This window comes from Choloepus didactylus, chromosome 10, assembly GCF_015220235.1.
Source record: "Choloepus didactylus isolate mChoDid1 chromosome 10, mChoDid1.pri, whole genome shotgun sequence".
NCBI lineage: Eukaryota > Metazoa > Chordata > Mammalia > Pilosa > Megalonychidae > Choloepus > Choloepus didactylus.
In genome coordinates, this window is record NC_051316.1 from 15,239,666 (window position 1) to 15,262,424 (window position 22,759).

The following is a 22,759-nucleotide window of genomic DNA, read 5'->3' on the forward strand; positions in this document are numbered from 1 at the left end:
CCAATTTTTGAACACTCCACCTTCCCTCTTGGAGCAGACTCTTAAATGAATTCAACTGTCTGATCTCTCTATCGTGAGCTAGCTAGAGCACTCTCCATGGGCAAGGTCTCCAGTCACCATTGACTTTGGATACATAATCCTCCTTTTCACACTCTGATGCTGTTTCCCAAAGAAAAGTTCCTCCACCTGATGTCATATAGGAAGTTGGTTAAACTTCATAGACTTTGAACCTCTGTGAATGGGGTCTGGAATCTGTTTTGAATGTATTCTCCAGTGTCAGTTTATCCACAGTGACATTGAAGACTCAAGGGGAGAGTCAGATATTCTAAAACAAATCCTTTCTTTTAGTTCTGTCTCTTGAAATTGAACCCTAGTATTAATGTTCAATGGTCAGCCATAGGTATTTTGAGGTGAAAGTACTTAAAATCAAAGATTAAACATTGGAAGGAGGACATGAAGTGACAGATTACAGAGTGCATAACATTTGGGGGCAGTGCAAGGGAGGGAGGAGGTGCATTTAGAATGTTATGGACATGGAGGATTTTAGCCCCATACTTCAATCTCTGGCCTGGCAGAAGTCCACCATGACCCTGGAGGAGGGACTTCTTAGAGCTGTGCAGGAATGATAGCACACAAACAACTTTGACTGGATGATCTACTATGAAATGGCAGGAATGTGAGTCCCCAGATCCTTGCTATTTTGAGGGGGCTGTGTTGTGGGCTGTGATAGAAGAAGGTGAAGTAGGCAGTTGTCAGGCAGGGCAGGTGGCTATTAGAGGGAATGTTCAGAGCAGGGGCTGTCAACTAAGTGAGGATTTCCACGATATTGGAGGCACAACTCTCCCCTGCAGTACCTTCCTCCTTTGTCTCTAGTGCTGGGACTGTACATACGTCCATTTCCAAGGATACTCAGGCTTTCTCTTATTTTGGGTCTGCAGATGCCCTGTTCATGAAGTTCTTAGGGTTGGATTGGGGTTAATGTCTGCAGATTCCAAGGTGTTAAATGATAATTTGTAGGGACTGGGCAGTGGGTGACATGGTCTACTGGCAAGTTCTTGATTACCTTGGTGGCAGGATAGCTGGAGGCCTTAGAATTTTGGACCCACATATCCATGTGATGCAGTGTCCAGAAATTGTTCCCTGTCATCCCAGATGAGGCAGGGTTGCAAGAGGTTGATCAGGAGAAGCCACAGTGACAGGCATCCTGTGGATGGGTCATTCAGGCCTTATTGCCATGTCTTCATGTTACCCCTTGGCTAAAACAGAAAGCAATGGAAAAATACATGGAAACCACCTCATTGGAAATCAAACCTCTTCCTCAGTGTTTCTTTCTACTTTCTTCCCAAGAAATTCTTCACCCCTTTCCTTGTTAGGCTTACTGTTCTGAGGCTCTAATTCCCAGCCTAGGATTCTTAGTTCTATGTGCTATTCTCTGGTTTATGTACAATGAATACCATCCCAAATCCTAGCTTCTGACAGTGGACCCTTCTTTGTATGTCTGGGCAGGAAGAACACACCTTGGAGCTGAGGGTCCACCTGTGTGGCCCTGCCATGCATCACACAAGCCAGATTTAATGTAATAACCTATAGCAATATTGCAGAAGCTCATGGGTCCTAGGTGTGGGAGTGTAAAGTGAAACCTGTAGATTCAACCTTGAGAATCTACCAACCAACAGATGGTTCATTTTATTCTCATGCTTCTTAAGTGTGGTGGATTGCACTGTAGGTGAAAATATGATGTGGTGACCTCATGAGGTTCCTGAGAATGCTGGGTCATCCACAGGGAATAGGCCCCTCTTGGAATAGCACTTATCCAGGACCTTGATGACCCACAGAATATACTTCATATCCATGTTGTTCATGCTGATCTATTTTTCTGGGCTTACATGGAGACCTTTAAAGCATTGCTTGTGCCTTTCTCCCATGCTAGGTTCAAAGAGTTTGAGACTGAGGAAGAGAGGCAAATTGAGAACTTTCAGCAGATGAATGGTCCTTAGGGCCCCCTACCAAAAGACCCTCCAAGCTTCATCTCCTGGGGGAACAAGGCACTGTGGAAGGCCAGCAGCCAGGAATGTCATAACACATTCCAAAAGATGATGGCCAAAGGGGGCAGAGGGAGGGCCATAGGACTGAGATCTGGTACTTTTCCTTCAAGACATGGCATTTGTATTTCCAACAGAAAACTTAACATGACTCCAGGTTTTCAGCTTCCATTTGTCATAAACTAGGTCAACTTTCTCATTTATCGTAACTTTACTTTCATGTTGCATTTATATAATATGCTTTAAAAGTAAGGGAGGGATTAAGGAATAACTTAGAATATCAGATTTTCCACCTTCCCTATCTAGGTGACTATCTCTAAGATCCTCAATAACTTAAGTCTTCTGCTGTAAAAGTGCATGCAGATTCAGGTTCCCTGACACACACACACTCATTTTCCCTACAATATTGCTCTAACCAATATATATTTAGAAGACAAAAGCTGGAGATTTGTGCTAATTTCTCTTCCCGATTTCCATCCCTAACTTTAGTGTCCAACCTGAAGAAGGCAGGCCCCAAAGCACAGTTCCTGAGACAGGGGCAAAGAGACACCAGAAGACTCTGAAGATGAAGGCACACAAGGAGATCCCAGCTGAAGCTATTAAAGAATACATTAATATCATGGATGGGCTGGTGAGGTCTTTGGACTCAGCTTCTGAGGCAGAAGGAAAATGGGATGAGGAAGAACATGAGCATCAGCAAGAAAGGGATGGGATTTATGCAGACCTAGCTCTTCACATATATTGACAAGCTGTGTGCCGAGGAAGACTTTGTTACCAAGGTGGGCTGGGTCTGTAGGTGTGTTGTCTAGCAGATTAGAGTGTCTTGGTATTGTTAGCAAACTGCAATCTTTGCCTCTGTCCCAGTCTGTTGCAACCTAATTCTATACTTTATCTCCTGACCTTTGTGTGGTGTATACGTTTATGTGTGAGCTTGTGTTTGTTTGCATGTGTGAGTGTGTATGAGTGTATCTTGGTGGTACTGATGGTTCTAAACATCCAAAGATTGCAAATGGTTGAGTAGTACCAAGGTTTGTCCTTTTGGCCCACAGATTTTTAGGTTGCTCCATATCAAGAATGCTCATTTCCTCTTGCTATTTTTTACAGGTGGAAGCAGTCACTCACCCTAAGTTCCTAGAAGAATTGCTTCCCCCAGGGGCACATATAGATTTTGTTTCCATAGTAGAGGAGCTGCAACAAGAGGAAGGACTTACTCCCACCCAGGTAAACCAAGAGTTGGAGGGAACTTCACAATATAAATTCCATTGGTATTGTCTGGCCCTATGTTGACCTGGGTGGCAGGTCTTGTGGAGAAAGGCTGTGCATGTGTGGGGTGCAGGTAGAGGATACGTAGGTATCAGACCAGGGAAAGTTGTTCAGAGTGAGTGGTAAGGATTGAATGTTTGGGAAAAATGTAGAGGAAGATGTGCAGAATGAGCTATATTATCTGCATTTGAAACTTACCTGCCTACTGCCCAAGTGCAATCATCTCCCCCACTGCTCAAGCACCTGATCTGAGAAAGTTCTTCAGAGACAGTAATTGACCATTTTCCTTCCTCACAGCTGGTTGAGAAACATCTCCTGGCCTTCAAAGTTGGAGAGGGTGTGGAAGCATCCCTAAGTTCTGATGTAACCAGATTGGACACAGTTCCTCCCACAACACACTCAAACAAAGATGCAGAGATCAGAAATAACCATGGCTTCCATCTAGGGAATAAAATTAGTATTGAGGGCACACATTGGAATGGCAGAGCAGAAAATAGCTTGGCTCTCCCTAAAGACCTTGCTCTCTCTCAGAGGAGCCAAAAGTCATGCAATATCCTAACTAAAGGAATCACCCATCCTTGACAAGACCAAAGAGGAAGTGGCCCTAGATTGGGAAGCAGGGATGAGGACGTTCTCCATGAATTCTTTGCTGCAAGCACACCATCCTGGCCAGCAGACAGTTCCAATGGAGAGAAGGATGAGGAGCTCTAAAACCTTGCCTTCCTCTTGGCTCCACAACATCACTTACTACCTTGGGATCTTCCTTTGCAGTGCTTCTCTCCTGGTGCAGTTCAGTCCTCCAAGCCTCACAAAAGAAGACGTGAGCCTTTCCTATCTCAAGAAAAGAAGGAGCACTGTATTTAAAGAGAAAGGAAAAATGGGACAAACTCTCCACATATCAGCCCTCCATGTTGGAGTCCCATAGTAAAATTTCCCCTTTTATATAAAATATAAATATAACATATAACATATAAATAATGTGTATATAAATATAAATAAAGGTTGTTCTGTTGGAAAATGCTCTGAGTGGTGCAATACTCTCTATACTCTTATCACATTGTCATTGATACTAGATGGATTGTGTGACTGTGAAGTATGGATACAGATGGTTCCAGGCTCTATGGATCTAGAGGTCACTGGCCTAGTTCTGCCCTCTACCTTTAATGTGACTTCCTTCAGACAGCTCCTAGGAAAAGACTAGCTTTCATGCTTTCCCTCATAACTGACAAGTGCACATCCACTTTTCACATGACCTGGCTTGGTTGTGGGTGGTCATCTGTTGGCATACTGGGATTATCTATATATCTTAACAACTTAAGTTGGATCCCTCCAAGTTGGGGTCCCAGAGTATATTTTCCCTTCTTGTACCACAAATGACCCTCAACACTGCTTGCAAATTCTAGTGCTATTATTTGGCAGATCCAGAATTTCTGGGGATGGCAGGGAAAAAGTTCAAAGATTTTCCAAAGCAAAACTGATCTTCTTGTGAGGGATGAGGAGTGGTATATAAAATATAAATAAAAGTTTTTTGGTTGGAAAATGCTCTTAGTGCTGCGATATTATGCACATTTCATTGATATCTGATGGATGGTGGAACTGTGAAGAGGGAAGTATATGGATGGACCCAGAATCTAGGGATCCACAGGTGACTGGCCTAGTTCTGCCCTCTATCGTTTGTCTCACTTCCTTCAGAAGGCTCCTGGGAAAAGACTTTCATGTTTTCCCTGTTAAGTGACAAGTCCTCAGTGATCCCTTTCCTCACATCCTTCTCACATGCCCTGCCTTGATTGTGGGTGGTCACCTGTGGGTATCCCAGCATTATCTGTATCTTTTAATGATTCACTGATGGAAAGTTGCTCTTCTACCTTTCAGATTTCTTGACCATCAGTTAATTTTCTCTGATCCTAGGGACAGCACCTTTCATTAGGATTCTTGTGTTGCACTTTCCTGAGTGAGGCAGACTCAGGGCTTCAGTGATCCTCAGCACACCCAGGTCAATTGCTGTGTTGGTGGTTTGAACAGAGAAAGACAAGCATGGCTTCATGGGGATTCAGCTCTCTGGATTTGTGTCTCAATATAGGAGATGGCATCACTAAGACCCAGATGGGTTACTAAATGCTTAATTGTGGTCAGATTTCTTAATCATAATGAGAACAAACAAGAGGGTATTGGGTGAAAGAAAATCATGAGTCCATCAAAAAGTGTTTATATGCAATATGTTATAGTCATGGAGGATACAAAGTCCCTTTGTGATTTTCTCTGCAGTTATGAGTCTTGTCCAAATAGACGGTGATGAATCCAATTCAGTGGCCAAGGGGACTGATCTCTGCATCCTTTGGGATCTTTCAAGGATCATTCCACAACCACTATTCCCTCTCCTTCCCAATTAACGAATAAAATTCTTATTTTGAATACATGTAGAGATTTATATTCATGTCTAAAATTGTTTCTTACCAACAAATATAAAACCAACTTGATTCTCAAAAGCCAAGCATGAATCTTCATAGGTTGAGGTGTATTGCAGGCCCTGTGCTGCCTGACTGTGGAAGGTGTACATGGGCTGGCAGGAAAGGGAAAACAGCTGAGATACTCAGTTGTCCCCCTTCTTGGGCTCTTGCACAGGCCCATGGTCAGAACAGTGGGGATGCTTGGAGATGGGGCTTTCAGTGACTGGGCTTTGATTCCGTTGGCTGTGGAGAGTGTAGTTGACTACAGGACAGAGGTGCTCTGTACCTGACTTCAATAGGCAAGTGTCATATGAGGAAAATAAAGAAAAATAGCTGAGTCCAAGGAGAAGGTTCAACTGCCCCTTCAGCTGAGTTATCTTTTCTTCGTCTTCCAATCTCCAGTTACTCCTCAAATTCAAGTTTATGTGGTCCACCTCTCCAATCCCAATCTACTGAGAAATTGAGATTCCCTACATGGGATGGCTCTGACAGTCACCCTTGTTCCTGCCCATGGACTGTTCTAAGTTCTGATTTCTTCCCTACTGGCTATGTGGATTCAGACAAGCTGTGACTGCCAGCATGTATCCCATTGTACAACTCAGCATGCAAAACTGTGGTCCCATCAGATAAAGCCATCCTTGCTCCCTGCAAAGAGCTCGAGAAAGAAAGGGACACATATTCGGATCCTGTCCTGTCATCATCCCCCAAATAATATTGACAATTATGCACCACAGTTTCTCCCCTGCCACCTAACATCTCCTTCCCAAGTGGTTATCATCCAGCACCTGCGTTCTCTCTTTTGTCTTTTAAGCAATGGAATTTTATACTTGGCCATGATTTTCCCAGCTGTTGCCCTTTGTCTGTTCCTAACTGGTCCTCAACAAACAGAAGTGGGGCTCACAGGCTAGGCACTTTTTAGACAGTATGATGAGGGCTGAACACCAAGTACCTAATGTCCAGAAGACTCCTAAACACTGTCCCATTCAGGGCCATCTGGGATGAGCATCTCTGCCATTATCCCCTTCCCCACCTGCTTTACCCTGATATCTACACCAGCACCCACATTGGTCATTCAATGGTAATATATTGAGGGAATGACAGAATCCTTGACTCCACCATTCACTGATGTATGACTTGGTACAAGTCAGTAACTCCTGTACATTCCAAAGTATTCAACGGGAAGGGAAATAACAGTACAGCTCAGAATGTTAGGAATATTAAATGAATCCTGCTTCTAGCAATCTAGTTCAGCTTTGCTGTTTTGTCTTCACAGACAGGAATGGAAATCATCATCACTGTTATGTTCTGGGATTTCAGGTGTTGTTATTTTATCCTCACACACCTGATTGTCATCTGCCTCTCCCTTCCTTGCTTGGTTGAGCAGTTGACAGAAATAGGCACATTCTGGCTTCCCCATCTCTGTGACATAACTGACCTCTAAAATTTGTCCCTGAATCTCCAGAGTGGGAACTGTCTGAGGGCCATGTGCCTGTTTGAATGTATTATGTCCCCCAAAATGCCATTATCTTTGATGTAATCTTGTGTGGGCAGATGTATCAGTGTTGATAAGATTGTAATTCTTCGAGATTTTTCCGTGGAGATGCACCCCACCCAACTGTGGGTGATGACTCTGATTGGATAATTTCCATGGAGGTGTTACCTCACCCATTCAGGGTGGGCCTAAATTAAATCACTGGAGCCATATAAATGAGCTGACAAACAGAAGGAACTCAGTGCAGCTGAGGAGTTACAGCCAAGAGGGACACTTTGCAGAAGCTGAGAGTAGCTACAGATGAGAGACAGGTTGAAGACAGCTGTTGAAAGCAGACTCTTGCTCTGGAGAAGCTAAGAGAGGTTGACCACCCCAAAGCAACTAAGAGTGACATTTTTGAGGAACTGCAGCCTAGAGAGGAACACCCTGGGAGAAAGCCATTTTGAAACCAGAACTCCAGAGCAGACACCAGCCACATGACTTCCCAGCTAACAGAAGTTTTCCAGATGCCATTGGCCATCCTCCAGCGAAGGTATCTGATTGTTGATGACTTACCTTGGACACTTTATGGCCTTAAGACTGTAACTTTGTAACCAAATAAACCTCCTTTATAAAGGTTGATCTGGAGAACCTAAGATGGTGGCTAGGAGAGACAGAGCAAAAAACATCTCTGTGAAAAACACCAGATAAAAGCCAGACAGGGACCCAGAACACAAATTCCAGCAATGCACCAGCTGGCACCACAGCCCATAGCCACGCCAAAAAAGCCAGTGTGACAGGAAGTATTTCCAGCAACACACACATACACACCACAATATCGGGCATGGACAATAGCCTTTCATGCACCTGCAGCTAATTGTCTTGGAGCTGGTTGGATGGAGCTGTGTGAAAAGGGGGAAATTAACATGCCCCATTCAGCCATCCTTACAGCAGGCTGGGAATGCACCTACACGGCCCAGTGGCCCAGAACTTCCCTTGAGGGATGGTTTGCACTTGTGACATAGCACAATCTTCCCTCAGCAGAGGCCCTGGAAGGGCACGGCTTGGAAGAGCGACCCACTCAGAAATCCCAGGGACCATACACCAATACCAAGGACTTGTGTGTCAGTGGCAGAGACAATCTGTGGTGAGACTGAAATGAAGATTTAGACTCTTGCAACAGCCTTAAATCTCCAGTAACACTTGAGAGGTTTGATTATTAAAGCTGCCCTCCCTCCCTAACTGCTCAGACACACGTCCCACATTCAGGGTGGACAACACCAACACACACCCAAACTTGGTGCACCAATTGGACCCCAGAAGAATCAGACCCCCACATGCCACAAAGACAAAGTTGGGGAAAACTGACTTCAGAGGAATAGGTGACTCACAGATGCCATCTTCTGGTTAGTTAGAGAAAGTGTATGTCACCAAACTGTATATCTGACAAATTAGAGATTAGCCTTTGAATAATTCTACATCCTAAAAGAAACTTATCAAGTAAAACAAATGCCAAGAGGCCAAATACAACAGAAAATTTGAAAGCATTTGAAAAAAACAGACGATATGGATAACCCAAATCCAAACACCCAAATCAAAAGATCAGAGGAGACACAGTACTTGAAGCAATTAATCAAAGAACTAAAGACAAACAATGAGAACATGGCACAGGATATAAAGCATATGAAGAAGACCCTAGAAGAGCATAAAGAAGAAATTGCAAGAGTAAATAAAAAAAAAGATGATCTTATGGAAATAAAAGAGACTGTTGATCAAATTAAAAAGATTCTGGATACTCATAGTACAAGACTAGTGGAAGCTGGACAATGAATCAGCAACCTCGAGGACCACAGAATGGAAAATGAAAGAACAAAAGAAAGAATGGGAAAAAAATTGAAAAAATTGAAATGGACCTCAAGGATATGATAGATAAAATAAAACATCCAAATATAAGACTCATTGGTGTCCCAGAAGGGGAAGAGAAGGGTAAAGGTCTAGAAAGAGTATTCAAAGAAATTGTTGGGGAAAACTTCCCAAACCTTCTACAGAATATAGATATACAAAGCATAAATGCCCAGCAAACTCCAAACAGAATATATCCAAATAAACCCATTCCAAGACATATTCTGATCAGACTGCCAAATACTGAAGAGAAGGAGCAAGTTCTGAAAGCAGCAAGAGAAAAGCAACTCACCACATAAAAAGGAAACAACATAAGACTAAGTAGTGACTACTCAGTGGCCACCATGGAAGTGAGAAGGCAGTGGCATGACATATTTAAAATTCTGAGAGAGAAAAATTTCCAACCAAGAATACTTCATCCAGCAAAGCTCTCCTTCCAAATTTGAGGGAGAGCTTAAAGTTTTCACAGACGAACAAATGCTGAGAGATTTTGCTAATAAAAGTCCTGCCCTACTCCAGATACTAAAGGGAGCCCTACCGACAGAGAAACAAAGAAAGGAGAGAGAAATATAGAGAAAGGTTCAGTACTAAAGAGATGCAATATTGGTTCATTAAAGGACAATAAGAGAGAGAGGAAAAAAATATATCCGATAAACATAAGCCAAAGGATAGGATGGCTGATTCAAGAAATGCTTTCACAGTAATAATGTTGAATGTAAATGGATTAAACTCCCCTATTAAAAGATATAGATTGGCAGAATGGATCAAAAAATTTGAACCATCAATATGTTGCATACAAGATACTCATCTTAGACACAGGGACACAAAGAAATTGAAAGGTTGGAAAAAGTATTTCATGCAAGCTACAGCCAAAAGAAAGCAGGAGTAGCAATATTAATCTCAGATAAAATAGACTTTAAATGCAAGGATTTATGAGAGTCAAAGAAGGCCACTACATACTAATAAAAGGGGCAATTCAACCAGGAGAAACAACAATCATAAATGTTGAGCACCCAATCATGGTGCCACAAAACACGTGCGACAAACACTGGTAAAACTAAAGGAAGCAATGAATGTTTCCACAATAATTGTGGGAGACTTCAACACATCATTCTCTCCTATAGATAGATGAACCAGACAGAAGACCAATAAGGAAACTGATAACCTAAACAATCAGATAAATGAATTGGATTTAACAGACGTGTATAGAACATTACATCCCAAATCACCAGGATACTCATTCTTCTCTAGTGATCACAGAACTTTCTGCAGAAGAGACCATAGGCTGGGACATAAAACAAGCCTCAATAAATTAAAAAAAATTGAAATTATTCAGAGCACATTCTCTGACCCCAGTGGAGTACAAATAGAAGTCAATAACCATCAGAGACTCAGAAAATTCACAAACACCTACCTGGAGGTTAAAAATGAGGGGGAGATGAAAACATTCTTGGATAATCAAAAGCTGAGGAACATCATCACCAGTAGATCAGTCCTATAAGAAAGGCTAAAGGGAATTGTGCAGGCTGAAAGGAAGGGACACTAAACAATTGACTGAAACCACATGAAGAAATAAAGATTTCCAGTAAAGATCACATGGTAAATATAAATACTAATGCTAAAGATTTCCAGTAAAGATCACATGGTAAATATAAATACTAATGCTACTGTATTTTTGATTTGTAGCTCCACTGTTTACTTCCTACAGGATCTAAAATACATAAAGTGTAATGATAAAAAAAAAGTCAATACATTTCTGGTGTTTTGCATCAGCAAACTAGAACAGGCCATCACTGCATGGGTTTCCTCCCTGACCGTCATGTGACAACCATGTGTCAAATGCTACAAGAAGTGCTGAGTTGCCCGAGCTTCCCAGTCATATAACAAGCACTCACTTAACAAAGAGTTATGTCTCCTTGTTCAGATTTTCCATTTTTTCACTCTGGAAACACATAAAACATCAGGAATTGTGATTGGAGGAATGGAATAGTCTCATAACATGGGCAGCAACTAAGGCAGCTATTGCAGGAGAAATCCAATTTGCTGTCCTGATTTCTGCTTGAGATTTACAAACTCACATACAACCCACCCACACATCCTCCCACTCCGTATCTCCATTGCCATACTAAACACACCTCACTGTATAGTAAATACTGTCTTCCCAGGGTTTATATTTCAATATAAGCAATGCTTGACTTAGTGTTCAGTCAGCAATTGTTTACTCTAGAAAATATTTTTTCCCATTTTTCCTTTCAATGGCTTCTCCTGTGACATCCCATTGAGCAGAATGGCAAAGCTCTAAATTTTGGGAGAACCCAACTTACTAAGCTGTAATTCTACCTATAAATGTTTGGGTGTCAGTCATGGCAAAAATGGTCCAATAGGAAGAAGTAAAATAGGAAGTGAAAATGAAGAGGTGGTTTAATATTTCCCTTGTACCAACACACTTCAATCTCTGAAAATTTAATCATTTATAAAACTTTCTATGACACAGTATAAGGTATGTGTCTCAAATTGCTAATGGACAGTGAAAAAGACTCTATGAACATTGAGAGTGTTAATATATCATATCTTCCAATTCTTTAAATTAAGAGAAGGATGCTTATACATACCATATGCTTAATACATGCTATATACTCCCTAGTTCTTCAATATTAGGAAACTGGGACATAGGGATGTCAAGTGACTGTCTTGAGGTTATAAAATAAGAATCAGTCCAGCCAGGATTGGCCCAAAATGTTGTTAGTTCTGGAGCCCACATCCTTAAGCACTCCATATACAACCTATCAAGGAAATGGCAGCAATCTACAGAAACCCCAACTGACAATATGAGCAAGACCTGGCACCATTAATGAAAACACATTATGTTGCCAGTGACCAGCATAGAATCCCTCCATTAGTCTGCCTCTTTGCGTGTGCATGTGTAATTCTTCAGAATTACCTGATTCATTGTAGGCTACCAGGCAGTGTGGAATAGTGCTGAGAGTTGACCGTGTGTGTGTGTGTATGTGTGTGTGTGTGTGCACATGTGTGTTAGTGGTGGTGGTGGTTAGGCCAGGCTGCCTCCCCTGAATTGTTGCCAAGCAACTGAGAAATGGCTCCTCATGTCCAAGGCCTGGTTATCAGTAGACTGTTGACTGATCACTGAGCTTAAGTCTTAAGAAGGTTCATCCTGGAGGAAGACTTGGTATCAGGAGTTCGTATGTCAGACCTAGAAAATGGGGCATTGAAATGTCATTCCTGCAGCCTCATAAAGTGCATTGCTGGAGATCTGCATTGAGAAGAAGGGAACTTGGAAAATCCTCACTTTGGGGCTCCCAATGCCCTGAGAGAATCCTCACTCCAGGTAGGTTGTCAAGAGTCACCATCACCCTAACCCATCCCTGTGGATCATCTGGAGAATCTTGATAAGACACTTTCTGAATTCTAAGGCCTGAAATCCCATAGAGACCATTTTATTAAACTGTATTGATTTAAACTGAGCTATGAGAGCTCTTATTTTCCTGTCTCAACCCAATCCTCTGAAGGACTGATTCCACAAACCAAGTTATGACATTGGGACCATACTAGTATCATCAGGACCAATGGAGGTGAGCCCGAACATACCCTATCATAATGCTCTTTCTTCCAAAATCCACACATGGGGCTTCTGAATTGAGGCGATATCAGGTTGTCTGGAGATCACAAGACATTTTGACATGAAACCCAATGGTTTATTTTTGTCTGTAGAATAGATATTTAATTTTTTTATGGAATACTTTAAATACTCATGAAATATTAGTAAATAAAAAATAGAATAGAATACAATATACTAACCATGTTAATAAGGGTAATATATTTTGTCATATTGCCTTCAGTTCATTTTAAAAATGGCAATTTTATTTATTAATATGTTCACACATTACACTATGTACCAATTTAAAGTGTGCATTTTGATGTTTTTAAAGTATTCACAGAGCTGTGCAACTATTAGCACTACCATTTATACAACATTTTCATCACCTCAAGATGAAACCCCTTACCCATTATCAGTCACACCTCGTTTCATCGCAATCTCACAAACACCACTGCCCAAACCCCACCGCAGCCTTTGGCATCCATTAATCTCCTTTCTGTTTTATCACTTTGCCTATTCTGGACATTTCATATGAATAAAGTCATGTGATATGTGGTCTTTTCTAGGGGGAATGGCAAGGTGTCATGGCCCCTTCTGTCCATAAATCCCCAGCTCCCCACATCTGCTGGAGAGTGAGAAAGGAGGATTCTCCTGCTGTAAACAGAGGTCAGGAGAGTGAAGAGAAGTAAAGGGCTTAGGGATTTGCTTGTTCCCTGTCCCACACAACCACTGTATGTGGAAACCCAAGGACTCAATGGGTTGTATAGGGGAGGGGCACAGGGACTCTAGAACCTGACAGTCTGGGTTGAATCAACTCTTCCTCCTCTGCCCACATGGCTGCAGGCAAGCTCTTCCCCTGTCTGGGATTCAGTTTCCCCATCTCTGCTGTGGGAGCCCATGCAAAATGGTTAACATCTACAATCTATTCATATTTTTAAAGTAGATTAAGTTTAATAGTGTGGGTGGGCCTCATCTAATTATTTAAAGGCCTTAAGAACAAAAACCTGAGGTCTTCCAGACAAGAAGTTCTGCTTCAATTCTACATCAACTCTTGTTTGAGTTTCTAGTCTCTGCGCCTCCTGTACAGTTTTCAGACTTGCCCGTCCCCACAATCAAGTGAGCCAATTCTCTTAAATTAAATAAACAAATATGTATATATAAATATGCACATATACATTTTCTATTGTTTCTCTGGTGAACAGTGACTGATAAAGATTTGATGCTGAGAATGATTCTAGTGGAAAAGAATGTTAAGAATGGCTTTTCTCCATTAGTTCTGGAGTTTCTGGAACAAGTTCTCTAATCTGATACATTTAAAGGAACCACTATTTCCAGTGGATAAAGAGAGTACACATCCAAAATATTACCTTTGGATATTCTTAATCAAATAGTTATAAGAGGCAAGTTTCTTGGTGATCATGTATTTGATACATTGGAACAGTTTTGTCAAATCGAGCCTAATGAGATTGATTGGCTGTTTGCTCTCACCTGTGCTTGAGAAAGTGGTGTAAGAAAAGGATGAGCTCAAGGCATCAAGTTCCCCCTGCAAGCATTCCATAAATGACGTGAAAATTAGTATGTGTTCCTTGAAAGAAACCATTTTCTCCTCTAGCCACCACATTGCAGTTTATGAAAACAAAACCCAGAGTTTCATCCTGCAAGTTGCTTAATTACAACACAGATAGAATTCCCAATCTTACTGACTGTTTTCTGTTAAAGTGGGGGCTTAGATTGGGAAGGATTGGGAATCTTTAAGGTAGATTGGATACCAATGAGCAAATCCTGGTGAAGGTGAGGGCATTAAATCCCTAAATTCTGTTGTGTCTTCTTTGCCAGTAGAAGCAGCCCTTCCATGCTTGACTGAGGAAATTAATTCAGTTTTGAATGATGGAACTGTGATGGCTTCTGCTCAGGTATTTGTCTTACAAGAAACTGCTGAGTCTCATGAAGATCCTCCCCTGCAGCCCCTTTTTGCTTTCAGAACTATAGATAGATTCAAGTCCAAGTAAGCCCTGAAATGTGAGGTAGAAAACTGTGAGCCATGAGCAGGTACACTATCCTGCCAAAGAATTGCATAATATTTCAAACTTTTCAGACAGCAATCTGGGCAATATGTTTGGAAATAGATATTAAGAATGTGGGATAATGGTGGAAGGAAGATAAAGATTGATTAGGCTGAATTTACTGATATGAACCCACTAGACAGAGATTCTGGGTTCGAGTTTTAGTTCAAAGTGTTAGAAATGCTCGTTGTGTAGTTGGATGAGTTCAAAGTGTTAGAAATGATTGTTGTGTAGTTGGATGAAGAAAAGTGTGGCTTACATTTAATTAAGTTGAAATTCCAGAACTGCCTTGTTATACTGTAGATAAAAGGTATCCAAAGGCTTTGGGACTGGAATGTTCTACTGGATTTATAATGTAAGACCTGCTCACCAACACAAGGAGAGTACAGAGGACACAATATCACAAAAGCCATAAATCATTTCAGTAACATTATTAAGTATGAAGTTTCATCAAAATCAGTTACAGGTGTGGTTTGTCCTAAGGCAAAATTCCCCTCTGGCTGTAGACTTGTGAAACTTAGAACTCTCAATATACAAAGGAGGGACACTCATGGGATAAATGTTCCCATTGACATGAGGAGAAATTGGAAGGAAAACAGGGGTCACCAGACCCAAACATTTCTGAAAATCTGCAGGGCAAACACCAATATGTTTCAAAGCCTGAGAGTCATCTACAGGAAGACATTTTATCCTCACGGCTTGAGAGCATGGCAGAACCACACTCGCCAAGGCTTACACAACAGCCCTGCTCTCTCCAAGCCCTGGAGTGGGGGTTCCAACACCTTGAAACTCTGGGGAGACCACTATGTTCTCACCCTATTGGAGTGGCACCTGTGCTCTCTGCCATCTCTGGGGCACACAATTCACCTACTTAGAATAGTGGGGTAGTGGCCAGGCTCTCCCCAATCCCCTGGGAATGTGCTCCACCTTCTCTGTGGCCTGGGGTGTCAGCATTCTTCCTGAACAACAGGGTAGCTGAGCTCCCCACAGTTCCCCAGGCACCTGAGAGCCCTGCAGTGGTAACACTCTTCCTGAACAATAGGGAGGATTGCCTGCCCTCCCCGAACTCCAGGGCAAATTCACCCTCTCCATGTGCATGGGTGCATCTGCTCTCCGACTCCAGACCTTAGCGTCCCTGGTTCTGTTTTGAAGTCATTTTTCCTTAAAGCATTATTTTTCTGTCTCTTTAGTCTAGGCTGGCAGTGGTTCCATTCATAAGATCTCACAAAAAAAAACTTGTTGTTTTGGCATGCAGCTCACAGGGTTTCCAACTGTCAGACAATAAGCCTTTCCACAAATCCCTTCTGGATAAACTGATTTCCAATCTTGATTCACACTGAGTAGGCTGACTGATTAAATCCTCACATGGGGCTTATTCTCTGGGGACACACTTTCTGGAAACTCAGTATTCCAAACTATTAGTTTCTGGTTTCTTTCTACCCAAGAGTTCAGTTCTCAGCATATCCTTTTTATATAAGCTGCAAGGAAAAGCCAGTCTATGTCTTCCACATTTAATTTGGAAATTTCCTCAGCTAGATATGAGCTCATTGCTTTCATATCCTGCTTTCAATCCAACACCAGTACTCAATTTTGCCAAATTTTCTGCCACTTTAAAACAAGGATCACCTTTCTTCCAGTTTGCAATGAAATCTAAGCCTCATTGAAAGTACGTTTAGTGTCCATATATCTACCAACAGTCTCTTCCAAGTAATCTAGACCTTTTCTATCAAGCATCTCACAATTCTTCCAGAATCTTCCCCTTATCAATTTATAAAGCCATTCCAGCATTTATGGTATATGCAAACTTCAGCAGCACCAAAATCTGTTTGGTTTGTCAAAGCTGCCAAAATGCAGTACATCAGAAATGGGCTGGCTTTTAACATTGGGGATTTATTAGGTTACAAGTTACAATTCCAAGGCTATGAAAAATGTCTCAATTAAGCCATCATCAAGAGGATAACTTCTCTGAAGAAAGGTTGGTGGCATCTGGGGTTTCTCTGTCACATGGGAAGGCACATGGTGATGTCTGCTGGTCCTTCTCTCCTGGGTTCTGCTATCAATGGTTCTCTCTCTCAGCTCCTGTGGATTCTTGCTTATTTCTCCTGAGGCATTTCTCTGTAAGATTTCTGGGCTTTTTCTGTCTTTTATGCTCTTCACAAAGGACTCCAGTAAAGGATTAAGACTCACCTTGAAAATTGAAATAGCCTAACCAGTAGGTCCCATGCACAATAGGTCTGCCCCAAGAATGGATTAGAAGAACATGGTCTCTTCTGGAGTACAAAACAGATTCAAACCAGCACACCTGGGAAGACAGGTGTCACATGGAAGTACTTAATCACCAAGGACAAACTGGGTGTGGTTACCGTAATAGGCAACCGAGTTCAAAGCAGTCATCAGAACAGTCTGACATGCAGAGAACTATGACGTTGGCTAGATTTTCATGATGTCCCTAGAAGATGGATAGGCATCTATTAAATTCTTACTTGATCTGTTTAAGAGGAAGGGTCAAGAGAATGGAAGTCTAGCTTGGATCACCAAAACAGAGATTCAAGATCCCTTAATAGATTCCCAGATCTGAGCTCATTTACAGAGGCAGAACCCTTTAAATGAAGTGGAGGATGTACTCCTTGAGGAAGTACCCCAATATACTGTCAAAATTTATACTGGTGGTCTTTTTCCCAAAGGGACCTATGGCCTTTACCATGGTGAATGTGCAGTGTGTTAAAGGAAATAACCAGATTCGGGGGGGGGGGGGGATTATAGGAAACTGACTTTGAAATGACACTAATTCCAGGAGACCTAAATCATCACTGTGGTCCACTTGCCAAGGTAGGGGCTTATGGAGGTCAAGGAATTAATGGAGTTTGGTACAGTGGGTCCCCAAACATGCATGGGGCATGCTCCTGGGGTTTTGGGTCTCCCTGGCTTCATGGTACATGGCTCCCAAGGATGAGCCTGGACCTGGCATTGTCAGATTGAGGGGGTCTTTTTGACCAGGGTGGGAAAGAGAAGTGGGGCAAGGCAAGGTTTTGGTGTCTGAGAGATTTCAGGTGGAGTTGGGAAGTTATTGTAGAGGTTTTCCTATGCATTATAGAGATATCCCTTTCTGGTTTTTGGTGTACTGGAATAGCTGGAGGAAGTACTTGACACTGTTGAAATGCAATCCAGTAGCCTTAATTCTTGAAGATGACTGACTGTATAACTATATAGCTCAAGCAGTGTGACCATGTGAATGTGAAGACCTTGTGACTCCTACTCCCTTTATCCAGTCTATGGAGAGATGAGTAGAAAAATGGGGACTAAAAATAAATGAATAATACATGAGTACAGGGGATATGGGAAGTTTTGGGCGTTCTTTTTAACTTTTATTTTTCTTCTTTTTTTTGGAGTATTGAAAACGTTCAAAAATTGATTGTGGTGATGAATGCACAACACTATGATGATACTGTGAACAATTGAGTGTACACTTTGGATGATTGCATGCTATGTGAATATATTTCAATAAAATTGCATTAAAAAACACAAACAAAAAACACATTTGACTACCCAGTCGCAGCTGATGATGGACAGCCCTTGGGCCTGAGGAGTAACGGTGTTCTGGCTGGCCACCGCGGTGGCGGCCTTAGCAGCGTCAGCGACTGCAAGGACAAAGGCGGCCGCGGGGCAGGCGCTGTGTGCAGAGGGGAGGGGTGGCCGCGCAGCGCTGGGGTCTCAGCTTCGGCGGCGACAGCTGAGGTGACGGAAGAAGAATTCCCACCGCTGGGGTTCAAGTTGGGCCTCAGCAACTCCCGGAGCAGCCTCATCTTTGAAATTTAGAATCCCATTATCCTTTTCTGGGCCTTCTCAGGCTTTAACAGATACTGGAAACTTTAAATTTGGAGATCATGGAGGCTTGATAATTGGTGTGTCATCAGATTCTTGGTCCATAAATGCCATGAATGGAGGCTTTAAATTTTCTAAACCTGGACGAGATTTTAAGTTTGGAATTTCATCTGATTCTAAACCTGAAGAAATGAAAAAAGATAGTAAGAATGATAATAACTTTAAGTTTGAACTTTCTTCTAGCTTAAGCAATCCAACTCCTTTAGCTCCATTTCAATTTGGGGTGTCTAATCTTGAGCAGCAGGAAAAGAAAGAGAATCTTCCTAAATCTTTGTCTGAAGGTGTTTGCTTTGACACAGGTGTTACTCACCACGATCCAGCTGCTGCTTATTAGTATTATTATTCTGTAGTGACCTCTGAGAACAAGAGCAGCTTCAGCTTTGGAACCATAGAAACCAAAAGTGTTTCATTGTTTCCTTTCACATGTAAGACATCAGAAACAAGAACAGAGGAAATGCCTACAGCCAAAGGAGGTTTCGCTTATGACAATATGGGATCTGCCTCTCTGTCATCTGTCTCAGTGTTTGCTTTGGGAAGGACAGAGGGTAACCGCAAGAGCCTGTCACTTCTACTTCTCTAGTTTTTGGGAAGACAATTGATAATAAAGAGACAGTGTCAGCCAGCATTTTCCCTTGGGAATTCAAAGCAAAGCAAAGATGAGAGTTCTTCAATATGGTAAAACTATCTGAGAAGGAATCTGAACAGTCAACAAAGGTCAGTTCTGCTGATCAAGGAACAGCAAAGCCAATTTTCAATTTCTTGAACACCAGTTCCTCTGGTCCAAGTACACCAGCCCCTTCAGCAGGTAGTGGCTTATTTGGTAATTCCACCCCTTCCTCCAATCCACCTGTGGCCACTTGTGTGTTTGGACAGAACAGCAATCCCATCAGCAGCTCTGCCTCTGGTAACTTTGCTGAATCCAGCACATCTCAGTCTTTGCTATTTTCTCAAGACAGCAAACCAGCAACCACCTCTAGCACTGGTACATCTGTCACCCATTTGTCTTAGGTCCAAGAGCCAGGAGTAATAATACTTCAACCTCTGGTTTCAACTTTGGAGCTACAATCATATCTAGCTCTGCAGGATCCTCCTTTCTATTTGGCACTGGACCTTCAACATCATCTGACAGCCCAGCATTTGGTGCTAACCAGACCCCAACATTTGGACAAAGTCATGGTGCCAGGCAGCCTAATCCCCCAGGCTTTGGGTCTGTGTCATCTTCAACAGCATTATTCTCAACTGGTTTTCAGCCTTCACCAGCACCTACTTTGGGCACCAGCCTCTTGTGTTTGGATGGCAGCCAGGTCAGTCTGCATTTGACTCTGTAACAACTTTGAATTCCAGTGAATTGGGAAGAATGTGTTTTCTTCCTCAGGAACTTCAGTTTTTGGTGGCTAAGATTAACACTGCTGTTATATGCAGGAAATGAAGGTCACAATGGTGTTATACACTATAGTTTTATTAACAACAGCTGGTGCCCTGCTTTCAGATTTTGGATTGTACTGTGTGCTGGGTTATCTGAAGTGAGATCTGCCTAAGGACATGTTTAATTTTCAGATTTTCCTCCTTGCTCTTTCTTTATAGAAAACCCCTAGCCTCACCCCAACCCCTTAAAAAATATTGTTAGATGGATGACTGATTCTTCAGCAAAAATATTTTATGATCCAGCAAATCTTTCACTGATTTGATCTGGTTTGGCTGTCCCCAGAAGACAGCCCACTCCCAAATGGCTGTGTAGAGAACCTCTTCATCTGTACCATTAATGTGCATTAATATGCATTTATGGAATGCTTTGAAATTGTAATTATATCTGAAGAATTCTGTATAGATTACAGGATGTTGAAATGAACGATTTCTCTGCTGAGTTTCGACTGGTGTTTGCATGAAGTGAGTGAGTTGGTATACTGTGGCACTAAAATTTTCTGCTAGAGGAATCCCTATTAAAGACTGGTCCATGCTAAGGACTTGTTAGATGTATCTAGTTCTCCATTTACTAATTGCATGCTAGTTCTATATTTTCATTCTTATGACTATCACCTGCCTTCCCTTTTTCATTATTTTATTATGAAACTTGTGTAAATACAATTTTGTTTCTGTACTTTTTCAGCATAACATAAAACAATGAACTTGAAATTTTAATTTTGTGTTAGAAATTTTTTTGTTGTTTTTTAGTCTGTCTCAGATTTTATTATGTAAATCCCATTATTCAAAGTTGCCTAAATCCATTTGGAAATCTTTTAAAAAATTGGAGATTCTTAAAATGAACTTATTGGCTTTTCTGATCCAGTTTTGTTTGGACCAAAAATTAGTATTGTACAATGTATTAAGCATATATTTTTATATTTACTGAAATGGACTGTGGTTACTTTGGAAAATAAGGAAAAGTTTAATATTAAAGCCATGTTTATTATAGCATAATTAACATGTTAAACCATGGGATAAATGCCATCAGTAAAAAATTATGAAATTAAAAAAAAACATTTGACAAAATCCAACACCCATTCACAATTAAAGAAAAAAAATCTCTCAAGTAATGAGGAGTATAATGGAACTTCCGCAAACTGATAAAGAACATCTCTGAAAACTCAGATCTAGTAAGTCAAAGATTTCTGCTTTTAGCACTTTTCTTTGATATTGTTTTATAGGTTATAGGCAGTGTTGTAAGGCCAAGAAATACAAAAGGGAAAGAAAGAATAAAGTGAAGAAAGGGAGTGAAACTAAAAGAAAGGAGGGAGGGAGGGAGGAAGGAGCAAGAAGGAAGGAAAGAAGCAAGGAGGAGGGAAGGGAGGGAGGATGTGAGAAAGAAAGAACAAAAGGAGGAGAAGGAGGGAAAGAGGAAGGGAAAAGAAGAAAGAAACAATAGAGGACTGAGCGAGGGGGAGAGGATGTGGATGGGGGGACAGAGAAGAAAAGAAAGGAAAAAGAAAGAGAGGAAGGAAGAAGGGAGCAATGGAGGAAGGAAAGGAGAAATCCAAGTCATCCAGCCTGGAATGGAAGAAGTGAAACTGCTTTATTAGCAGAGGACATGATCCTATATATAGGAAATCCCAAAGAACCCACCTAAACAAACAAAAAGACTGGGACTGAAAGCAAGTTGAACAAGGTCATGGGAAACCATATTTGTATGAAAAATCAATGACATTTCAATTTGTATATACTAGCAACACTATGAAAAGGAAAGTCACAATACAATTTCATTCACAATAGCATGAAAAAGAATAAAATTTTTGGAAATAAATTTAATAAAAGAAGTGCCAGAACTGTATGCTGAAACCACTAAGCATTGCTGAAGGAAATTAAAGGAGATGTAAATAAATGGAGAAACATTCCATGTTCATGTTATGCCTTTTGCTTTTAGATATCCATTTGGATTTTTATGGATTGAAAAATTTGATATTATCGAGATGGCAATTCTCCTCAAATTGGTCTATAATTTCAGTGCAGTCCCTTTCAAAATCCCAGAAGACTTTTTCTTTTGATAGAAACTGTTAAGATAGTTCTAAAATTTATATGGAAATGTAAAGAATAGCCTATACAGTTTTGAAAAATAAGGTTGGAGGACATACGCCACCTGATTTCAAAATTTATTATATTCCATGATAATTGGAATACCGGCACATGCTTGGCAGATGTTAACAGAACAGAATGGAGAATCCAGAAGTATCCTTACATTTTATTGCCAATTGATTTTCAACAAAGGTCCCCATATAATTCAGTGGGGGAAAATCTATTGTGTGTGTGTGTGTGCTTGTCTGTTTGTTCTACAAAAAATGGTGCTGGGGCAAATGGATAGCCACAAGCAAAAAACGTAATAAAACAAAATGGAAAAAAAAAAAACAAAACAGAAATTAGATAAGGATTGATGATAGACCTAAATGTATGTGTCAAACATTAAAGAAAACATAGGAGGAAATTTTCATGGTCTCTTAAATATGACATCAAAAGCATGACCCATATAAGAAATAATTGCTGAGAAATATTAAAAACTTTTGCTTTTTGAAAGCCATTGTGAGATGAACAAAAAGATAAGCCACAGACTTGGAGGACATATTTGAAAATCATGTATCTGGTAA